This window comes from Lacerta agilis, chromosome 3 (assembly GCF_009819535.1).
Source record: "Lacerta agilis isolate rLacAgi1 chromosome 3, rLacAgi1.pri, whole genome shotgun sequence".
NCBI lineage: Eukaryota > Metazoa > Chordata > Lepidosauria > Squamata > Lacertidae > Lacerta > Lacerta agilis.
The window spans coordinates 26314245-26335857 of record NC_046314.1 but is presented as its reverse complement, the minus strand read 5'-3'; the positions used below and the strand labels follow the sequence as shown (position 1 = coordinate 26335857).

General features: G+C 43.3%; 1 long non-coding RNA gene across 1 annotated transcript; it reads left to right on the top strand.

Moving 5' to 3' along the window:
• Positions 1-1992: 1992 nt before the first annotated feature.
• On the top strand, positions 1993-12561 carry LOC117043423. Its single transcript, XR_004426186.1, has 2 exons — positions 1993-2203; positions 12221-12561. It is a non-coding gene; the product is annotated as an uncharacterized LOC117043423 (long non-coding RNA).
• The last annotated feature ends 9052 nt before the right edge of the window (positions 12562-21613 follow it).

Here is a 21613-nt window from a genome sequence, read left to right as displayed (position 1 = left end):
ACAGTTTGGGAAATTAGCTTTTCACACATGCTAATTCTGGAGGGTTAAAAAGGCTCAACACACAGCCCAAATACACACAGGTCTAGCAATCATCTCACATAGGAGACTTTGTTGTTGTTCAGTCGTTCAGTCGTGTCCGACTCTTCATGACCCCATGGACCAGAGCATGCCAGACACGCCTATCCTTCACTGCCTCCCGCAGTTTGGCCAAACTCATGTTAGTAGCTTCAAGAACACTGTCCAACCATCTCATCCTCTGTTGTCCCCTTCTCCTTGTGCCCTCCATCTTTCCCAACATCAGGGTCTTTTCCAGGGAGTCTTCTCTTCTCATGAGGTGGCCAAAGTACTGGAGCCTCAACTTCAGGATCTGTCCTTCTAGTGAGCACTCGGGGCCGATTTCCTTGAAAATGGATTGGTTTGATCTTCTTGCAGTCCATGGGACTCTCAAGAGTCTCCTCCATAGGAGACTAGCCTCTCCCAATTAGCTTTTGACACCCAAGCCTTAATTCAATTCTAGCACCTATTGGTCCTAGGGATTAGGAGAAGTCTATCACCCACCAACTCATCACAGTATTTTAAAGGTGCACATGCTAAGCCTTCTTTAAGCATTGACTGTAGGCACACTGAATGAGCGGGATTGTGGCAGCAACCCTTGTTCTTGACCACATGTCCACTTGGCTGTTGGAACTGACCCGCCACAAACATACTGTCTGCCTGTGAATGTCCCCAAAAGCCATTGCCATCCCTAGGATTGCTAGTAGAACAAGTTGCTCTGAGGCAGGAAACTACTTGTGGCTATAATGCTGGATTTCATTTTATTGCTTACCATCACGAAGTTCAGTAAATGATGGGCTGATATTGCAGCACCTGTCCAAATAGTTTCTGGGACAAATTGCCTATTCTGTTGTTTGGGGCTCTGCTTTCACAGTGCCTAGATTAGCAGGCCATTCTCTCCAACATCAGTGTCACACACAATAACTTCCAGCCATCTCAAGAGGGTCCTGGGGGATCCTCAGGCACTATGCTGATGTAGAAACTCCCATTGAACAATCTCAAGGTTCATGCCTGCCTAAGTCTCCACCACTGTACCACCACTGGTCATTGATCAGTGATAGCAGCTAATAACTTCATGGGCACTAGCCTTCAGCAAACATGCTAAATGTGCCCACAACAAGACCTTCGTGAAAGTATTTCCCTTGGATCCTTCTCCTTCACGCAGTTGCACCAAGTCACAGCGGTTTGCTAGACTAGTCTAGTAAATTTCAGAATAGGGGGAATCCAGAGAATGAGGAAAACATTAATGCAGAGGCTAGATACTTTTTCGTTTCCTTTGACAGGGTCCCTACTTCAGGCTATCCATTCAAATGGCAACACCGCTCTGCAAGGTTGTCTCCATTTCTAATTAAAATCAAAAGGTTTCATTTCAGCTTTTGTTAAAGCTCCATTTGTCTTTCGAGTTGAATTTCTTCTATAAAAATCTATTCTGTGATTGTGAGCTGATGCTATTATGCTACGTACTGCTGCTTTTTGGTGGGTGTATATTTGTGTATATGTATGTATATATATGTACCTGTATATGTAGGGACACGGGTGGCGCTGTGGGTTAAACCAAGAGCCTAGGGCTTGCCGATCAGAAGGTTGGCGGTTCGAATCCCCATGAAGGGGTGAGTTCCCATTGCTTGGTCCCTGCTCCTGCCAACCTAGCAGTTTGAAAGCACAAAGTGCAAGTAGATAGATAGGTACCGCTCCGGTGGGAAGGTAAACGGCGTTTCCGTGCGCTGCTCTGGTTCGCCAGAAGCGGCTTAGACATGCTGGCTACATGACCCGGAAGCTGTACGCCGGCTCCCTCGGCCAGTAAAGTGAGATGAGCGCCACAACCCCAGAGTTGCTTGCGACTGGACCTAACGGTCAGGGGTCCCTTTACCTTTACCCTTACCATGTGTATGTGTGTGTGTGTGTGTGTATTTGTATTTGGATCAACACAGCTGCCTGGATCTTTTCGACTCTCTTTGGGAACGTGGCTATGGGGGTGTCACGATGAGCTTCTGCACTTCAGAATTTACCACTCCATCACTGTATTTAAAACTCCAGTTCAAGAAGCTTGATAGCACACATGTGGTTACATTTTCTAAGAAGATGGTGCGGAGGTGTTTCAACAGAAGAGAGAGAGAATGGCTCCTTGCACATTCTTTATTAGGAAGTGGTAAGTATATTTGTCTCAGTGTAAACCAATACCTATTTCTGGAAACATTGGTTTAATACTTTTTCCTCTAGCAAAGAGGATGTTTCATTCTATAGACGGTTCTCAGATGCACTGACACTGTTTTCTTAAAAAGTCAGAAAGTTGTGTGTGTGTGTGTGTGTGTGTGTGTGTGTGTGTGTGTCCCTGCCCTGGAACAACTTTTGTCCTATCTCTGGAGACAGAAACGAGCAAACGAGAAGACTTTTAACTTTGCGACCCATTGAAAAATCAATTTGGGGCACATTTCCCCCGGAAGGTGCACCCTACTGTTAATCAAAAATGGTGCAGTAGGGCCTCTGAAAACTTTGAGAGATTTTTGCCAATGCCCATTTAAACAATGGATTCCTTTCTAACATTTCTGAAGGGGGGTCCATGCACCAAATTTACAAATGCTAGGGTGTCCAGAGAAAGGTGGTTTGTGGTGGTCTTATACCTATAGGACACATTTGTTAACCACTCCAACCAAACCTTTGTGACAGGTCAAGGCATGCATTTAAAAATGGTGTTGCCAATTTTTTTATTTATTTACTTGCTCTGCTCCTGCGCCTTCATAAACTACCCAATTGCCTAGAACAAAACAAGCCCCTTTAACTCCTTCTACAGCTTCTTAATAAATAGTTGTTTAAATCATTTGGTCAATGTGAAATCCATTAACTGTTGATTTAACACCCCTTCCCAAACTCTGAGGTTTTCAGGGTCTCTGTTGGTGGGTCCCCTCCCCTCCCCTCCCCACCCTCCAGTTCAGCTGCATGACACTTGAAGCTGTACATTCGGTATAGCGGGCCCAAGCCTGTGGAACTCCCACCCACCTGAGATTAGACAGGCACCCTCCTTGCTGAACCTCAGGTGCATGACAAAGACTTTATTTCAATAGGCATGTTAAGGTAGTTCAGTTTGTTGGCATGATGAATTTTAATGGTTCATATTCTCTGTATTAAACATTTATAAAAAGCTTTTTAGGGTGGGTGGGAGGAGTCCTTTAAATTGGACTGAAGAGGACACACACGGGAAGCGAACAGTTGGAGAAGGGGGGTCCTGGCATGAAAGGCAGGATTGAAAGGGTCTCCCAGAAAGTAATGAATTATATCTGATTAATTAATATCTTGAAGACGATTAAGAAGAGTGGTTAATGTTAAGAAAATAGTTACAAAGTTACCAAAGTATATTAATATTGAACGCAGTTGAGGGAACGGGGGAAGTCCCCCCCCAAACAAGATAGAAACTAGAATTAAATAATGACAGTTTATTGTTCCTGTGTATGTAGGTATGTATAAGTTTTCTTTTATTTTTTGATGTTTTTGTTTATGTGTTTATTATGTTTTCTTTATTATGTGTTTGTGTCTGTATTGTGTTTTTGTTGTTTAATCTGAAAATAATAAAATATCTTATAAAAAAATAAAAAATGAAAGGGTCTCCCAGAGAGAAGAAGTAGGATCCCAGGTGGGAGATGGGAGGATCTACCTCTTTGCGTGTGGTTAAATTATAGGATATATATGATAAAAATATGAAAAAGGGCCTTACAGTTTCCCCCCCGTTTTTTCTCTCTTTCTCTTTCTCCTCTTGCTTTTTCAATTCTTGTTCTGTAGACTAGTCTGATTCTTACTGTATTTTATGTCAAGAATTCTCAATCAACAATTTTCTTATAAAAAACGATTTTAGACACACTGCTTAGAAATTCTGAATATTAAGGTTTATACAAATACAGCGTGGTACCTCGGTTTTCGAACGCAATCCGTTCCGGAAGACTGTTTGAGTTCTGAAACGTTCGAAAACTGAAAACTCAATATGGAAGCCTCAGTACGGAAAACTTGATGCAGACGCCGCGTGACATGTTTGACTTCCGAGGCATGTTCGAAAACCGAAATGTTCGTCATCGGAGACGTTTGAACACCGAGGTACCACTGTATCTGAAATAATAAATCAGAGGCCCTGCTTCAGTTGACCATTCATGGTTTCCTCAGAGAGTTGCCTTTTAAAGCATGGCTTTGTTTGCATTATTATCAAGGCAAAGTCTGGGTGAATAACTTCGAATTCGTTTTTAAATTATTCCCTCCCCACAGACTTTAAACTTGTATTGTTCTCTTCCACTTCTTCTCCCCCCACCTTTCAAACTTCTGCTGTAAGGTAGCACCCTATAAAAGTTGCTAAAACTCCAACACCTAAGATGGCCTCATAAACCCTGCGGACATTGAGCTCCTAGAGAACAGATTGGATGGGTAAAAATTAGTGTGTGTGTTCTCGCAGAACCTGAGAAAATAGCACCTTCGCTTTGTTTTAAAAAAAAATCTGTTTGTGCCACTCTAATAATCACTTCATAACTGGTGGGATAGCAGAACATATGTCTCTGGAGTGGCAGAACAGAGAAGGCTCCCGTACCTCAGTTCCCTAAGAGAGGGAGAAATACCTTTTGCAGCGTTTCTCTTGCAAATTCTGTGCCAAAGGGCTCCTCTTCAGAAACTTCAACTGAAATGTAAATTGCTCATGAAAACTAAATGAAACGTTTGTTGTCGTTTTTAAGGGTGTGATGACGTGTATATTGAAATGCTATTTGACATATGTCCCAACTGTCCTTATTAACCAAGAGCGGTCATTATCCCTGGTGCGTGCCACCGCTAAAATGCTGGTGAGGTGTTTTGGGAGGGTTTTCATTTGCTTTTTCGGAGAGCTACTGAGGTTTCTTTCTTTAATGTTGTAAGCAAGCATGCATATGTGCCAGAAGACCATCAGGTTTTCAGTTACCGGTATGTCTCCTGAGTCTCACATACTCTCCCTAATGGTCAGGGGTCCCTTTACCTTTACCTTTATTCAATTATTATTGGGAAGCGGGTTAAACTACAGAGCCTAGGGCTTGCCAATCAGCAGGTCGGCGGTTCGAATCCCCACGACGGGGTGAGCTCCCGTCGCTCGGTCCCTGCTCCTGCCCACCTAGCAGTTCGAAAGCACGTCAAAGTGCAAGTAGATAAATAGGTACTGCTCCAGCGGGAAGGTAAATGGCATTTTCATGCACTGCTCTGGTTCACCAGAAGCGGCTTAGTCATGCTAGCCACGTGACCCGGAAGCTGTATACCGGCTCCCTCGGACAGTAAAGTGAGATGAGTGCCACAACCCCAGGGTTGTTTGCAACGGGACCTAATGGTCAGGCGTCCCTTTACCTTTTATTCAATTATTATTATTATTATTATTATTATTATTATTATTATTACAACTACTACTCTTACTATTATTATTTTATTTATAACCCGCCCATCTGACTGGGTTGCCTTAGCCACTCTGGGTGGCTTCCAACATATATTAAAACTTAATAAAACATTTTTTTAAAAAATCTTCCCTATACAGGGCTGCCTTCAATTGTCTTTTAAAGGTTGTAAAGTCGCCGAAGAATTGATGCTTTTGAATTATGGTGGTGCTGGAGGAGACTCTTGAGAGTCCCATGGACTGCAAGAAGATCAAACCTATCCATTCTCAAAGAATCAGCCCCGAGTGCTCACTAGAAGGACAGATCCTGAAGTTGAGGCTCCAGTACTTTGGCCACCTCATGAGAAGAGAAGACTCCCTAGAAAAGACCCTGATGTTGGGAAAGATGGAGGGCACAAGGAGAAGGGGACGACAGAGGATGAGATGGTTGGACAGTGTTCTCGAAGCTACTAACATGAGTTTGGCCAAACTACGAGAGGCAGTGAAGGATAGGCGTGCCTGGCGTGCTCTGGTCCATGGGGTCACGAAGAGTCGGACACGACTGAACGACTGAACAACAACAAAAGTCACATAACACAATGCCCTCCAACATTTCTCTGAAGAAAATATGGACTTCCTAAGGAAAAGCGGGACATTATGGGATGAAATCAGAAACTGGGACAGCTTCTGTAAATTCGAGACTGTCACTGGGAAATAGGGACACTTGGATGGTCTGGTCTTGACAGCTCATAGTACAATATATCTGAGAAGATGGAATGACTGTTAACTCATGCATTGGGCTGAAGTCGTTGCCTTTGACTTTTTCCAGCATTGACAGTTGTGTGTGTACGTGGAGAAGGGGTGGTCATTCTTACAATTTTCAGAGGCAGATTACTTTTTTTTTTTTAAAGTAATGACTGGCATCTTGAGGATGGCGGCATCATTTGGATGGGGCAAAAAACTCAAGTCCATGACTGACACCAATTAATTCCACAATCAACCTCTTATGTGGAAGGGCCCTAACATGGCTACTTTCCTGGAAATGAGTAAAGGCTACTCGTAATAGAAAGACTGGCATTCTTGGGTGATACCAGACAAGGGCTTGGCTAACATTTTTCAGAAGCCATATAAATGGGAACTCTTCGAATGGTTCAAGGTTGGATTGTTTTGAAGTTGTTAGTAAACGCAGAGCTGAGCTGGAATGCAAGGACTGTCTGCAAGGTTGTGGTGGGTAGCTTTTGCGGTGACAGCAAAAGTATGTTGCTTGTTTACTATTACAAAATTGCCTCGGTAAAAATGTTTAAAAGAACATTCCCATTCGCCTTTTGGGCCCTGCACTGAAATAGTATGTATGGAGGAGCTGAGAATAATTCAGAGCAGGGCGTAGCTGACAAGACGAAAGCTGTTCCAAGTAGAAACCGAGGGTGATTCAATGGCTTGTAAACAACCATAAAAACGTATGTGGACTGGTCTTGGGTGCCGCACCACAGGAGGAACAGAAAACAGTTGATGTGGGTTGAAGGCAGGGCGATAATATACACCCACCCACTTGTCACACCCAAGAGTAGACCCATTAAAACTGATGAACCGAAGGCTCTCGATATTTAAAAACTTGTAAGATCTTGGGTTAAAGTCCAAAGGTGTTGTTGCAGGCTAATAAACAGATTGCAAACTAAACAGTAAGTGTTTAGGATTGCAGCCTTCAGACGACGTGACTTCTTTACCATGAAACCTACGTGCTCCTCCTTATATCATCAGACCAAAGGTCAATGCTTCCAGCTCATGAGGCAAGTTTGTTTTAAGGTAGACAGTTTCTACGACTTTGTAGCAGAACACATGGCAGTATACTGAGGCTCACTGCGTGAAGTCGCCTTTTGATTTCCTAATCCCAGTGGATTAAGCATCCGTTTACAGCTGGGTGGACAAGCAAGGGCTACTCAACAGTGAGATCAAGGAAAAGTTGAAGCCCAGCCTACAATGCAGGGTTTATTCTCTCTTGCCCCTGCTCTTATTACACAAGCAGTTTGCCCCTCACGTGCCCCTGGACTTTCAGAAACCAACAGAAAACAGGAACAGGCAGGCAGGGAAATAAGGGAGAAAGAAGGAAAGAAAAAGACAGGAATGTTGGGAACATGAGTGAAAATCAGAGGGAACAAGGTGGGAAGGAATGAAATGCATTGGAAAAAAATGTGGGGGACAGCCCCCGCTCGCTATCATTTAGGGATGAGGTTGTCTCTCTTCCCTAACCTATACTTGCTCTGCGTGATGCCCTAGACTTCTTGTGGAGGAAGGGCAGGGTATATATTCAATAAATAATAATAATAATAATAGTTGTTGCCTGTAATAAGCAATTCGTGTATCATTCACAACACATGAGGAATAAGGCCCAGGGCACCAAAATAATATCAGCACATCTAGCTAGCCTTCCCTTTGTGCCTCTCTAAGGCTAGATCAGCCTACAACATGCGGCTAGAATTGTGCACTTTAAAGTCCCACTAAAAAGGAAGAGCTAAACATGCCTGGATAGCTCAGCTGGTTAGAGCATGGTGCTGATAACGCCACGGTTGCTGGTTCGATCCCTGTACGGGACGGCTGCATATTCCTGCATTGCGGGGGGTTGGTCTAGAAGATGATCTTCAGGGTCCCTTCCAACTCTACAATTCTATGTTCTATATGCTTGAATCTCTGTCATCGAAAGGACCAGAGGTATAACACATGATCTTCATGTACAGAACGTCCCAGGTCCATTCCCTGGAATCTCCAGGTTAAGCTGGGGAATACCTTGGAGAGCTGCTGGTAGCCTGTGTGGGTACTACTGAGCTGGGCCTAACTCAGTACAAGGCACTGCTCTCTGATCTTTTCCAATGGGCCTCATATACTGTGCTGCTAACTCAAGCTGTATTGTGCCCCGTGTTATTCATTTAGGCTTCTCTGTATTTTCTCAAAATGTCACTTGCTTTTATGGTTGTTCACCTAATTGACGTTAATGCAAATAATGTGCAGGGACTTCTGTAAAATGTCTACCAAGTAGCTGCAAAGAGAATAGCTCCACATATGGCTATGATTATATGAGTATTTAAATGTTTATGATGGTGGCTTGTAGATGTCAAATGAAATCATTATGCATAAGGTATTTTTAAAATTTGATTTTTTTTTAAAAAATGTATCATTTTCTATTATAAAGTAATGTGTAGGACTTCATATCTGGCCCCTTAAGTCTATATTGGGAGGTTGGTATGGAGAGGTGGGGAAATGTACTAATTTTCCTTTCTCTACAATTTTAAATCCTTCATTTTCAAATTCATTTATATGAAACCAGGTCCCTATTTTTCATGCTTTAGTCACTGGTGTTGCTGCTGTGACGCTGGTGTCAAGTGTGCAGTAGGTAATAATAATAAATTTTATTTGTACCCTACACATCTGTTTGGTATGATTATGAAAGCTCAAATGAACTGTTGGAACGTTCTCATTTGCAGGTTTAAGAACTGTGAGCACTCTCTAGGGTGTATCAGTTCAGAATTTTAAAAGTATATACCTTTTTAAAGATTGGCATGCCTTTGACCCCCAACTTCAGGGTCCAGAGAAAATGGGATGGAAAGGCTAAGGTAATGCATGGGTACTTGGATGTCAAACTTTCTCCTATCATCCCTGACCATTGGTCATTCTTAGGGCTGCCATACGTCTGGAATCTCCCAGACATAGCCGGGATTTGCCCCCCCCTCCATAAACAGCATCTGGGCAGAAAAAAGTTCAACAACTCTTGTGCCCAGATTTTCACTTTTTGAAATATGGCAACCCAAGTCATTCTGGCTTGTGTGGATGGCCTCGAACAACATTTGGGGGGGGGGGGAGGTTGTGGAAGACTGTTGAAGAATGTGTTTACTGCTTATGTGGCATGGAAGTTAAGTGGGTATCGAGACTGCTGATGCTACCTGGCAGTTTTGCGCAACTGCCTGGGCTCTGTCGCCCTGGTAGGGTCCACTGGCAATAGGTTCTCTAGGGCCCCTGCATTGGGTGGTTTCAAGCCATCATTTAAAATTCCCTACAATGCCTTGGAATGTTCATCATAGCATCGCCCCAGGGGATTGTGGGAAATTTTAAATGGTAGGTTTGCCCAGGCCAATTGCTAAGCCTGAAGTTTACCTAGGTAGCACTGACATAGGAGAGGGATATGGAGGGCTAAGGGCCCCACATATCTAGAGCCCACCCATATGGGTGCCCTAACTCTCCCCTTAAATGGAAAGTCTGGGCGGGAAATCTCCTGCTAGAATCAGACCACCTTTAGGAAATAGATACCTATGTTCATTCTGCTTACCTTACTGGTTACACACCATTGTCTTTTTCCATTTTCAGATAAAATCCTTACCAAATCTGGCACAGTCTGAGCCTTTGCGAAGCTTTCATGTTCCTTCAGATTATGTTGATAAAAGCTTGAGTGAACAATACAGAAATCAAAGCAACGCATCTTAAGTCCTTGGAACAAATCTGACCCAAATATTTGCTTTTCACAATTGTCCCTTCTGAAATGTAAAGGTCAGTAGGGGGAAATTAGTCAGAGACAAAGGTGATTGGGTGTCGTCCCATAGGATGGCAACCTGGCTTATTCCACACCTCTTTCTGTTTCACACTTCCTCTTGACCTTGTGAAACTCACTGCGGATCAGTTTGCACATTCTGAAAAGCACATTGAATACCCTCCACTCATAGTAGACAGCTCCTAGGGGCTGGGGGGTCTTTGCCCCCCCCCTAAATATTTGAGGGGACTGCTCCCCCCAAATTTGATGGGCATTGCTATTCAAGTGGTGTGTGTGTGATAGATTATGTGGGGCTGGGCTCACCTGGTTTACCTGCCCGCCCAATATTTTATTCAAGTTAGCACCCCTGCCCCCACTGCAGTCACTTAAGAATGCAGATGGGAGACTGAGTAGTCCCCCATTTTTTAAAATAATAATAAAAACCTCAGGAAAAAATGTGTTGCTGCTGCTAAAAATGTATGTATTGTTTAATGACTTCTTATTAAAACACAGAATAGTAGTAAAATATACCACGAAGTGCAAGTAGATAAATAGGTACCACTCTGGCGGGAAGGTAAACGGCGTTTCTGTGCACTGCTCTGGTTTGCCAGAAGCGGCTTAGTCATGCTGGCCACATGACCCGGAAGCTGTACGCCGGCTCCCTTGGCCAGTAAAGCAAGATGAGCGCCGCAACCCCAGAGTTGTTCGAGACCGGACCTAATGGTCAGGGGTCCCTTTACCTTTACCTTACCATGGTTAGAATACACGATAAAACAATCTCATATAAATTTCCCTAATTAAAACACTCAGTGAAACAATCCCATTAAAAGGTATCAATTAAAGAAGGAATCTCAGGTCAACAGATAAACTGCATAACAAGTGTGTCTTCCTCAAGAGCAAGTGTTATTTCATGGTACTCATACTATTCAGGGTTTCAGCTCTGAGTTTGATGGACAAGGTGTGACAGGCAAAGCGATGTCTGATGTTAACTCAGTCAGTGGGCCTGGTGGGTTTCCCTCGTGATGGTGGTAGTGCTTCATGCAGCACTGGGCAGCTGAGCCTAACCGCTGTTTTAATCTCCCACAATATCACCGAGAGATGTGGCATCAGGGACATTGTGGAAAATTTAAATAGTGGCTTTATAATTCTCATGAGCCTTCCTGTTTTGGAATGTGGACATTACCATGACAGTAAGAACTACTACAATGGTACCTCAGATTACAAACACCTCGGGTTACAAACACTTTGGGTTACAGACTCCGCTAACCCGGAAGTAGAACATTACCTCAGGATGAGAACAGAAACCGTGCACCAGCAACGGGAGGCCCCATTAGCTAAAGTGGTACCTCAGGTTAACGAACAGTTTCAGGTTAAGAAAGGACCTCCAGAATGAATGAAGTTCTTAACCCGAGGTGCCACTGTACTGATAAAAAGCTTATTGACGAACACTTTTGCACAAACACTTTCTTTTAAAGCTGAAAATATGTATTTTGTGTCTTCTTTTGAACTGGACTCTGCTAGCCTGTTTTGGTAGTGGCATCTTCAGTTTGCCAGATTCATTCCAATGAAGCAAAAAACTTTGAAAATACTAGCAATCGGGCTCTCTGCACATTACAATACCGTGTGCATGGGATGTGTGTGGCATTGGGGTTATGCATGCCCTCCTTGCATCTCAGATCAGCACATTTTGATGAATTAAGAGTGCAATCCTATACTTGTCTACTAGAAGCAATCCCCATTGAGATTAATGAAATTTACTCTGTACCCTAAGGCTCCCAAACAGAGAGAGTACATGTGTAGGCTGTGTGATTGGGGTCCCCGATTTAGGCTGCAGTCAGACCACCTTCAGCTGAACATGGGGAGGCAGCAGCCGCTTAGAGGTTTATTCACAGCATGTTAGCAGCATATTAGCTTTGTTAAATAAAATAAATAAGACGACTGGAATACTAAGTGAGGCCGTTGGTCCATCTATCTCAGTATTGTCTATACTGACTGGCTACAGCTCGCCGGAATTTCAGATAGGGGGGGGGTCTCATCCAATCCAGATAGGGGTCTCACCTGACCCACAGACCTGTGATCTTTCTGTAGGGTTGGAAGCAGAGACTATGGATGTCGTTCTGCCCCATCCTTCCCACATAAATTGGAAAAGAGAGAGAGAGCTTCTGATGCATAAATTGAAGTGTGTGGCAACAGTGACATGGAAAGTCAGAATTCATTGTTTCATTTGTTCATTGAAATCATTGTTACATACATTAAAATAACTAATATTTGTTGTTCCTTTTCTTTTCAAGAAACCCCATGACTTTGCTTTGAGGCAGAGTGAAATCAAATTGCTTGTTGGAAAATAAGAAAGTGTCAAAGGAGCATGGCCAATTGATGCTGATGTGAAGCAAGCTTGTCTTTTTTCTTCAGTTGCCTTTTCTTCTTCTGATGTTTTGTTTAATGTTCTCTGTCAGCATCTTTCGGAGAGAGATGGATCGAATTGGCGGATATTGTTTATCTGCAGAGGGCTAGCACAGGGTTATGATGCAAGGGTACCTCCAGATATCCACAGATGGTCCAAGGCATTGTGGTGCTTGAGGAGGAAAATCAAGATGGCACCCCAGTAAGAAAAATAAAAATATATCTTTTACTTGGGATGGTTTTAGTCTATTCTTGCTTGTTCCTTAGCTATTGCTGTTTCTGCTTTTAAGGCAAATCTTTCTTATCCTAAAATCTAATTTACGTTGTTCATCTCCACACAAAAGAGTCTAGAAATCAACAACTTTTCCATAGGCCTCATGCTAAATTCACTCCCCCCACTTACACACACACACACACGTAAATGAGGTGATAGAGCTCTGATACATTGAACAGCCTATTTTGTTATTGCTCATTCGATCCCTATCCTGCCTTTTAATTCAGAAGGACCCCCAAATCCTACAGGAAATGAAATACAATCACACTGAGGCAGCTTCTTTGCCCCACAACATCTGTCATCGCTCATAGAATTCCCTCACAGCAAATCTAGTTCTTAGTAGGCCATTTGACTGTTCCCATTACATTCTGTCCCGACTCGCACCCCTGCTGGCAATTTGGTGTTTGGTTGTGTGGCTGTATGCTCTCTCTTGAGTGGGGTGTCATAAGTAGGGTTTGTTGCGCACTGGGGTTCCCCAACGTTGAGCATCACTGAGGTTTCCCTACCCCTGGTGTAGACCATGCCTCAGAAGATTGAAACCAAAGGTGTTTTTCAGAGCAAAGCTGTCAGTGATAAGTTACCAGAGGGCAGAAACAGCAGCTGTGGCAAAGCCCCACAAATATTTTCTGAGGCGCCGGCTGCAGGACAACCTGGTGGTGGTGGTGGGGATAACGATCGCTCTATGCGAGACTTCATCTTGTATCAGTTGCTGCCACATAAGTTATTCTGAGCTCATTGTCCCACTTCCCTCTCCCCATATGCCATCCTTCGAATGTGAAGATGAGTAGGCTTTCAGAGTGGGAGGCATCACAATGGAAGGAAAATTGTGTAAGAGAAGTTCATGATCCAGGATGGCAGGGACCCTTCAGTCTCTGAGTAGTTGTAGCTGTTACACCCTGTTATGAAGTCTTTATATTTGCGCTCAGCATTTTCACATTGCCTCCTTCATCTTTTTATCGTTTTCTCCTGCTTCCTCTTGGTAATAGGACTGAACCATCTTAAATTGTTTGCCTACAGAAGAGGCACGTGCTTTTGGCTGAAGCTGGTGGTCACATTCCCTTCTGTAGAATGACAAAACAGGGAGAATTTGCAGTGAGAAGTGCATCGTCTCGGCCTTGTGCAGGATTGGGCAGTGTGTTCCATCTTGTGGGGAAATAGGGTGAGCGGCAAACTTGTGACACTGTGGTCTCTGTAGTTATCTCTCAGATTAATAACAATCCTTGAATGGCAGTATAGTCACTTGTTGTTTCCTCCACATTTTAATTTTGTCCTCCCCCCTCGTTTTTGTTTTTTTTTAAAAAAGAAAAGGACATTCTCACTTTTTTTGTTCTAACCCTTTTTCTTCTTCTTAAATTTATGTACGAATGTATATATACAATGGACACTCAAGGTTGCGGATGTAATCTGTGACGGAGGCACGTCCGCAACCCGCAGGGTTCGTATCACGAAGTGGTGCATATGCGCACATGTGTGATGTAATTCGGTGGTTCTGCGCATGCGCGAAGCACAATCTAGTGCTTTTGCGCATGAGCGAGCGCCGAAACCCAGAAGTAACCCTTTCCAGTATTTCCAGGTTCACGTGGAGTGCAACCTGAAAAGCCATAACCTGCAGCGATCGATCGTAACATGAGGTATGACTGTATTTGTATTTTAACTCAATAAAGACAATTTTAAAAAAAGAAAAAGAAAAGAAAAGGACACTCTCCAACAGTGGAATTGTTAGCCTTGAAAGAGGGAAACAGTCTTCATTGTTAAGCCATTCTCAAAGTATAACTAGGGATGAAGAAAGACAGTCCCCTTCAACAGTTATCACCACAGCAGGTTCTTCACTTCTTTTGAGAACCCAGCTTTCCCGCTTCTCTCATACCCTTGTGTACTAGAAAACGGAAAACCGCAATCTTACTGTTCTGCCCATGTGTCAGGTGCCCTGTCCATTTGAAATCTTTTATAGAGCCTTCATCAGACCATACCTGGAGAATTGTGTCCAGTTCTGGGTGCCACAATTTAAGAAGGATGTTGATAAGCTAGAATATGCGCAGAGGAGGGTGATCAGGATGATCAGGGGTATGAAAACCAAGCCTTATGAGGAACAGTCGAAAGAGTTGGGTATGTTTAGCCTGGATAAGAAGAGACTGAGAGGAGATACGATACCCATTTTCAAATATCTAAATGGCTGTCAAATGAAAGATGGAGCAAGTTTGTTTTCTCCTGCTCTGGAGGATGGGACCCGAACCAATGGATTCAAGTTACAAGAAAGGAGATTTTGACTAAACATCAGGAAGAACTTTCTGACAGTGAGTCTGTTTGACAGTGGAAGAGACTCCCGCGAGAGGTGGCGGGACTCTCCTTCCTTGGAGGCTTTCAAGCAGAGGTTGAGTGGCTGTCTGTCATGTATTGCAGAGGGTTGGACTAGGTGTCCCTTAGGGGGTTCCTTTCAACTGTACAATTCTACGATTCCTAGGCCAACCCTCTAGCCCAGAACACAAGAATATATGTGCACAGAAGCTGTCTCATTAACTCCAGTAGAGGGGGCAGCTCAATATTGTATGCAAATTTACCTGCGTGTAGAACAACTTTTTCTATTTAAATAAACAGAGCAATGATTGTGGGGAGTGTAAACTCTATGCCCAGTTTTGAACTCCCACACTAAATTGAAGGATTGAACTCTTAGACTATTGAGTTGCTACCCTCCCCCCATCTCCGCAAAGCTATGAAGATTTTTTTTGCCTCCCCCCCCCCCCCAACACCAATATTAAAGGTTTGCAATTCATGTGGATGAAAGCCTTCGTCTGTCAGTGGAAGTTTGTCCATCTCTGGGGTAAAATATAGGGGATTTAGGAAGAGAGGAATGTAATTTATTACCAATGTTTGGAAACCAGCCAAGATACTGAGATTAAAACCACTCATCATACAAAGGGTGCCTTGGGATTTTTAAATGACCACAAATGATCAGCTCATCAACTTTTTAGCCTAAAACCCTCCACTGTGAATATGCACTTTCCAATAATAATTAGACTGATATTCAGGTAATCATGGCAATGCCCTCTTTAATTAGATAAGGCCCTCATTCAGATTTCCCGCTGAGGTGTTTCATATATTGTTCACCTGTTGCCTTTGACTGAGGGTCTCTTATTGATGTCGTCTGAGTTTACATCAGGATAAACAGGCAGGCCAAGCCTACAGTTCCTCTGTGCCAGCTGCTGTTATGTTGGTCTCAAACTAGCACAGCATAGTCATGATCTTCGGTACTTCCCGCAGCAAAGGAAAAAAGCACAAGAACAGTTATGGGAACAAGAGACAAGATAGCTGAAGGAGCATCTCCATCCCCATTGTTCATCCAGGACACTGAGATCCAGCACCGAGGGCCTTCTGGTGTTTCTCTCATGGTGAGAAGTGAAGTTACAGGGAACCAGGCAGAGGGTCTTCTCAGTAGTGGCACCCACCCTGGTATCAGATGTCAAGGAGATAATACAACCTTTAGAAGACATCTGAAGGCAGCCTTGTATAGGGAAGCTTTTTAACGTGTAATGTTTTAGAATGTTTTTATATATGTTGGAAGCTGCCCAGAGTGGTGGTGGTGGTGGTGGTGGTGCTAGTAGTAGTAGTAGTAATGTGCTAACTCCTCCTCCTCCACTTAGGCAGGAATAACCAGATGCACAAATGTAGGGTGGGGGGCACCTGGCTTGACAGCAGTGCATGTGAAAATGATCTAGGGGGGTTTAGTAGACCACTGAGATAGCCATCTTCAGGTATCTAAAGGAGTGCCGCATGGTAGTTTGTTTTCTGCTACTCCAGAGGGTAGGATCAGAACTAATGGATTCACATTACAAGAAAGGAGATCCTGACTAAATGTTAGGAAGAACTTTCTGACGGTAAGAGCTGTTCAACAGTGGAATGGACCACCTTGAAAGGTGGTGGACTCTCCTTCACTGGAGGTTGTGCATAAGAAGTAAGAAGATCTCACTGTTCCTTGCTTATCAGGCGCCTTCCTGGCCCAGGAGATTGCCTGCATTATAGCAGAATGTTCTCAGTAGAATCCTGTGCCATTGAACAGCAGCAAAAATCACGATTCTGCTCTGAAAGAGGGGAGATTTCCGAGTGACCCTATCTATCCCTTTCCAGCAATCATAGAGAACAGAGAGAACAGTTGTATTGCTAGTCAACTTAACTGGGGGCAAATGTGTCCTAGAATCACAATACCTGAAAGCAGGATTTGCCTCCCTCTCTGAGTTCCTGTATATGCACACACAAAAGCTAGCAAATAATCCCCACCCCCACCCTATTCAAGAACGGGAGAATCTCCCTGCTTTTTATTTTTAAAAGCATAAAATTGTTAGCAGGCCCATGAAAAGGGAGAGAGGGAGGGAGGGAGGAAAAAAAAAAGAATATTACGGTCCCTTGTTTGTCGGTTAACCTTCACTGCAGAATTGATCTATGGGAATTTCTCACAGTGTAACATACTGTATCCAATTCCATAAACCTATTAGTGCCACCTGGGTTTGCATATCTGCAGTGCTGTCCAAGTGAAGACAGATTAGCTCTGTCACATGTTATGCCAGAGGGACAGCCGCACGAGGAGCCTGCCCTCGGGGAGGGGGGCGGGAAGAGAGACTCAGACCTTTAATGAGAATGCAGTGCTTTATAATAGCATTTGGTGGCCTAGAGATTTTCTGCCAAGTCGTTTTGAATTAAACTGGAATTCAGGATTCAGCCTGTATGATATTTTTTTTCCGTGTGTGCGTGTGTGTGTGCTCTGTATACTGCTAATGTTAAATCAACTCTCACGCTGAGGTCGACGAAATGCAACATACTGTTCCCATTATATCCTTCCTCTTTATATATATATATAAAAGTTATTAATTTAGAAAAATCAGCAGAAGATAAAATTTCCCAATATGATGCTAGTTTGATATATATATTAAATATAGACTATATTATAGAGGCTAAGCTGGTATATTATTTCCACAATAAACCAACTTTCTTCAACTTGGTGTCTTCCAGATGTTTCAAACTTCAGTGCCTATCAGCCAATGGACGGGGATGATGGGAGTTGTAGCTCAAAATTTCTGGAGGACATCAAACTGATGCCTTAAACTTGGAATAATGCAGAATTTCATCCCTATAGTGGATGAGGGGTTGCAGTTTTGAAATTGCTATGATAGTGAACATTATACCAAAGATATACTATACCATTGTGAAGCCTAACATACTAACTTAAAAAAAAAGCCCTGCTGAGTTTCACTCCCCATAAATGTGCATTGAATTGCAGCCCCCCCTTAAAGCTTTCATAAAATCAGCATGATGGCTTCAGGTGGGTTGTTCATGATTTACAACTGGCACAGACTCCCTGACAGATGTTGGCAACATTTCTGATAGTGCTCTTGTGCCTTTAAAAGGTATGATATAGCTCGAAATTCACCAGGTGCAGCTTGGGAAACAGCTGAAGATGCACTTCTTTATTCCTGGCTTTTGACACTTAAGATGTATATTTTTAGGACCATCCCATTTTTTAAAATTTTTATTAAAGATTTTCTTGATTTACAAAGGTAATGCAATGTCTCTCTCGTATTTTTCCATATAACATTTTTACAAATCAGTTGTTGTTGTTGAGACATTAGGGAGAGAAGGGGAGAGAGGTGGGTGGGATGGGGAGATGGGTGGGGTACGGTGACGATGTTTCTGTTTTACTTAATATGTGTAGGGTTTGTCAGCATTGTCTGTGCAGGTTCTCTGTTGTTTGCTTGTGCTCCTTTGGCAGTGAGAGAGGTTGGGGTTGGCGTGGGGCGTGATTGTTCTTTTGGGGTTGGCTATGGTGTTCTTTGGTTTCCTGTGTGAGTGGGGTGGGTGGGCGTTTTTGGATCATGCCATTTGTAAGTTGTTTTAAGCTGTTTTTTTATTTAAATTGTGCAATACTGTGTTTTAATATTGATTTTTTGTTTTAATTGTTGCAACCTGGCCTGGGACCTTAGGTGAAGTGCAGGTAATAAATTGTAGGAGGAGGAGTCATCCTCATGCTTCACTTTCTGCTTGTCATGCAGCTTTTGAGGACAGAAGGGTACTGCCAATACCAAGGAATGGGACAACCCTGCTGCTAGTAAGCAGCCAACCAAAGGTATTCATATGTTCACCTACTATATATTGTGGAAAGCTGCCTGTTTGCTATGCATTTGCGCACCTCTGAAGATATTTTACTGTGAGTCAGGTGGCATAGGAAAACCTCACCTTCTCTCTTGCCTCTGTGTGTGACTGCAGCGACCTTACAACTAATTCTGGAAAAAGAACTGAGTCTGAAACTTGTGTCAGAAACATTCTGGGGTGGGGGTGGCTGTGGTTGGGCTCCCCTCCCCTCTCACTTCTCTATTTGTCTTCCTTGTTGGTCTATGTGGGGAGATTACATTAAAGTTTCTGAGGGAGGCGGCCAGTCGCATTACAGCAGCGGCAGGGAACCTGTGGGGAATCTGGACGTTGCTCCCATCATCCCTGACTATTGGCCATGCTGGCTGGGGTTTATTGGGGGGGGGGTTGCAGTCCAACAGCACCCAGAGGGCCACAGGTTCACTGTCCCTGTTTCACATGCTGCCTTCCTTTGTTTCTTGCCCCCACCCCATGGCAACTCTCCACTGCAATTCTCCGCTGCACTGGTGGAAGTGAAGGGTGCCATTTCCTCCCATATCAGTTATGAAGGCTTAAAACTGAGGACTGGACCATAACAAGTTAAATTTGCTAACATTCTTTCTTTGGGGTATTTTCCTCCCCTTGTACTATTATTTCCTCCCACGTAACAACTGAGCTAAAAACATATAAAGGCAAGCTTCATTACTTAGACAACACCATATGCCAAGACAACTGGACAAAGCCCGATAACGTTTGTTGTGCTGAATATGTTTTAAAGTTTTGTGTTAAGGTATAAATCTTTTAAAACTTCATTTCTTTCTGACTGGGTCCCCTCCCCCTTTTAAAGAAAAACCGCCCCTTGTTTGAATTAGGGCATTTCTCTGTCTTTTTCTAATAGTATAACCAATCAATATTAATACGGCACAACCAATTAATGATAATACAGATTGTTCTGTGTCGTTTAGCAGCACATGAAGCTTACTTTAGTTTTGCTTTTTAAAAGCAGAAACACACATATACTGCCTCCCTGGCAAATGAAATAATTAAGAATTAGTTGTTAGAAAGGGCACTTTGAGATTAGGCACTCTTTTGGCTCTCGTTTGCATTGTAGTTCATCAACTGCAGCAAGTAATCTGTTATCATGGCGTTCTCTTCTAAGCCCTATTATCTGGCCCGCAGATTCCTACACATGACTAGTCCTCAGCAGTGAACAAAAATGGCATCTAAATCCTGAATGTCACTCTTAAGCACTTGGCAGCAGAAGGGCTCTTCTGAGGAAGATTAAGTTAACAGAAGCGTTTGGGTAACATCTGCATGCCTCCATCCTAGCAAGGCAAACTCGCACTGCAGTGACACGTGATCAAGGATTTCTCCGATTATCACTTAAGTACCCGACTGGCTCCGATATGAGTTTTGGTGCATAGATACATGTGCATATATATGCGCACATGCTCTTTCTACATGCATGTAGAAAGTTACAAGATATGTGATGTAATCTCTGTGTTGGAGCATTTGTGTGTCTGTCAGACCTCACCTGGAATACTGTGTCCAGTTCTGGGCACCACAGTTCAAGAAGGATACTGACAAGCTGGAACGTGTCCAGAAGAGGGCAACCAAAATGGTCAAAGGCCTGGAAACAATGCCTTATGAGGAACGGCTTAGGGAGCTGGATATGTTTAGCCTGGAGAAGAGAAGGTTGAGGGGTGATATGATAGCCATGTTCAAATATATCAAAGGATGTCATATAGAGGAGGGTGAAAGGTTGTTTTCTGCTGCTCCAGAGAAGCGGACACGGGGCAATGGATTCAAACTACAAGAAAGAAGATTCCACCTAAACATTAGGAAGAAATTCCTGACAGTAAGAGCTGTTCGGCAGTGGAATTTGCTACCAAGGAGTGTGGTGGAGTCTCCTCCTTTGGAGGTCTTTAAGCAGAGGCTTGACAGCCATCTGTCAGGAATGCTTTGATGGTGTTTCCTGCTTGGCAGGGGGTTGGACTGGATGGCCCTTGTGGTCTCTTCCAACTCTATGATTCTATGATTCTATATACACATTTGAAACTGCATCATGTTGTTAACAAATGTTGGGTGCCTCCCTCTCTCTCTGCCTCAACTCTGGCGCGGAACCACTTCCTTTGTTACCCAGCCAGATGGGCGGGGTACATATAATAAATTATTATTATTATTATTATTATTATTATTATTATTATTATTACTTAATGGTCCATACTTAGAGGGTCATTACCTCACCAGGAAGCTGGGCTTCCTATTCCAGGAATGGAATCTGTGCTGTATCAAGGAATATAGAAGGGGGCTCAGGCATATAGCCCACACCGCCCCCAGTTCATAACAATATGTAGGATTGTGCTGTAAATCCTGTTGAAACCGATGGGATTGAAAAATCTCAACTCACTCAAGTCCCAATGCTTTTTAGTAAGATCTAGCAATCACAAACCTTCAGTTAGGATCGGGCTGCTTGTGCAAACTATTAAATATTGAAATGTGGTCCCGACAGATGGTCTATATTGATGTGACACAGAGAGTGCATAATAAGTATCTGACTAGTTAAGTAAAAGTAAAATATAAGGGAAAAGTAATTTTAACTTCATACAAACTTGCTATCTTTTTCATGAGAGGACTATCTCGGGGGATCTCATATAACTAATTGTAATGAATAAATAAGTGTCGCCATGACCAAATGGACCAGAGCACACCAGGCACGCCTATCTTTCACTGCCTCCCGCAGTTTGGCCCAACTCATGCTAGTCGCTTCAAGAACACTGTCCAACCATCTCATCCTCTGTCATCCCCTTCTCCTTGTGCCCTCCATCTTTCCCAACATCAAGGTCTTTTCTAGGGAGTCTTCTCTTCTCATGTGGTGGCCAAAGTACTGGAG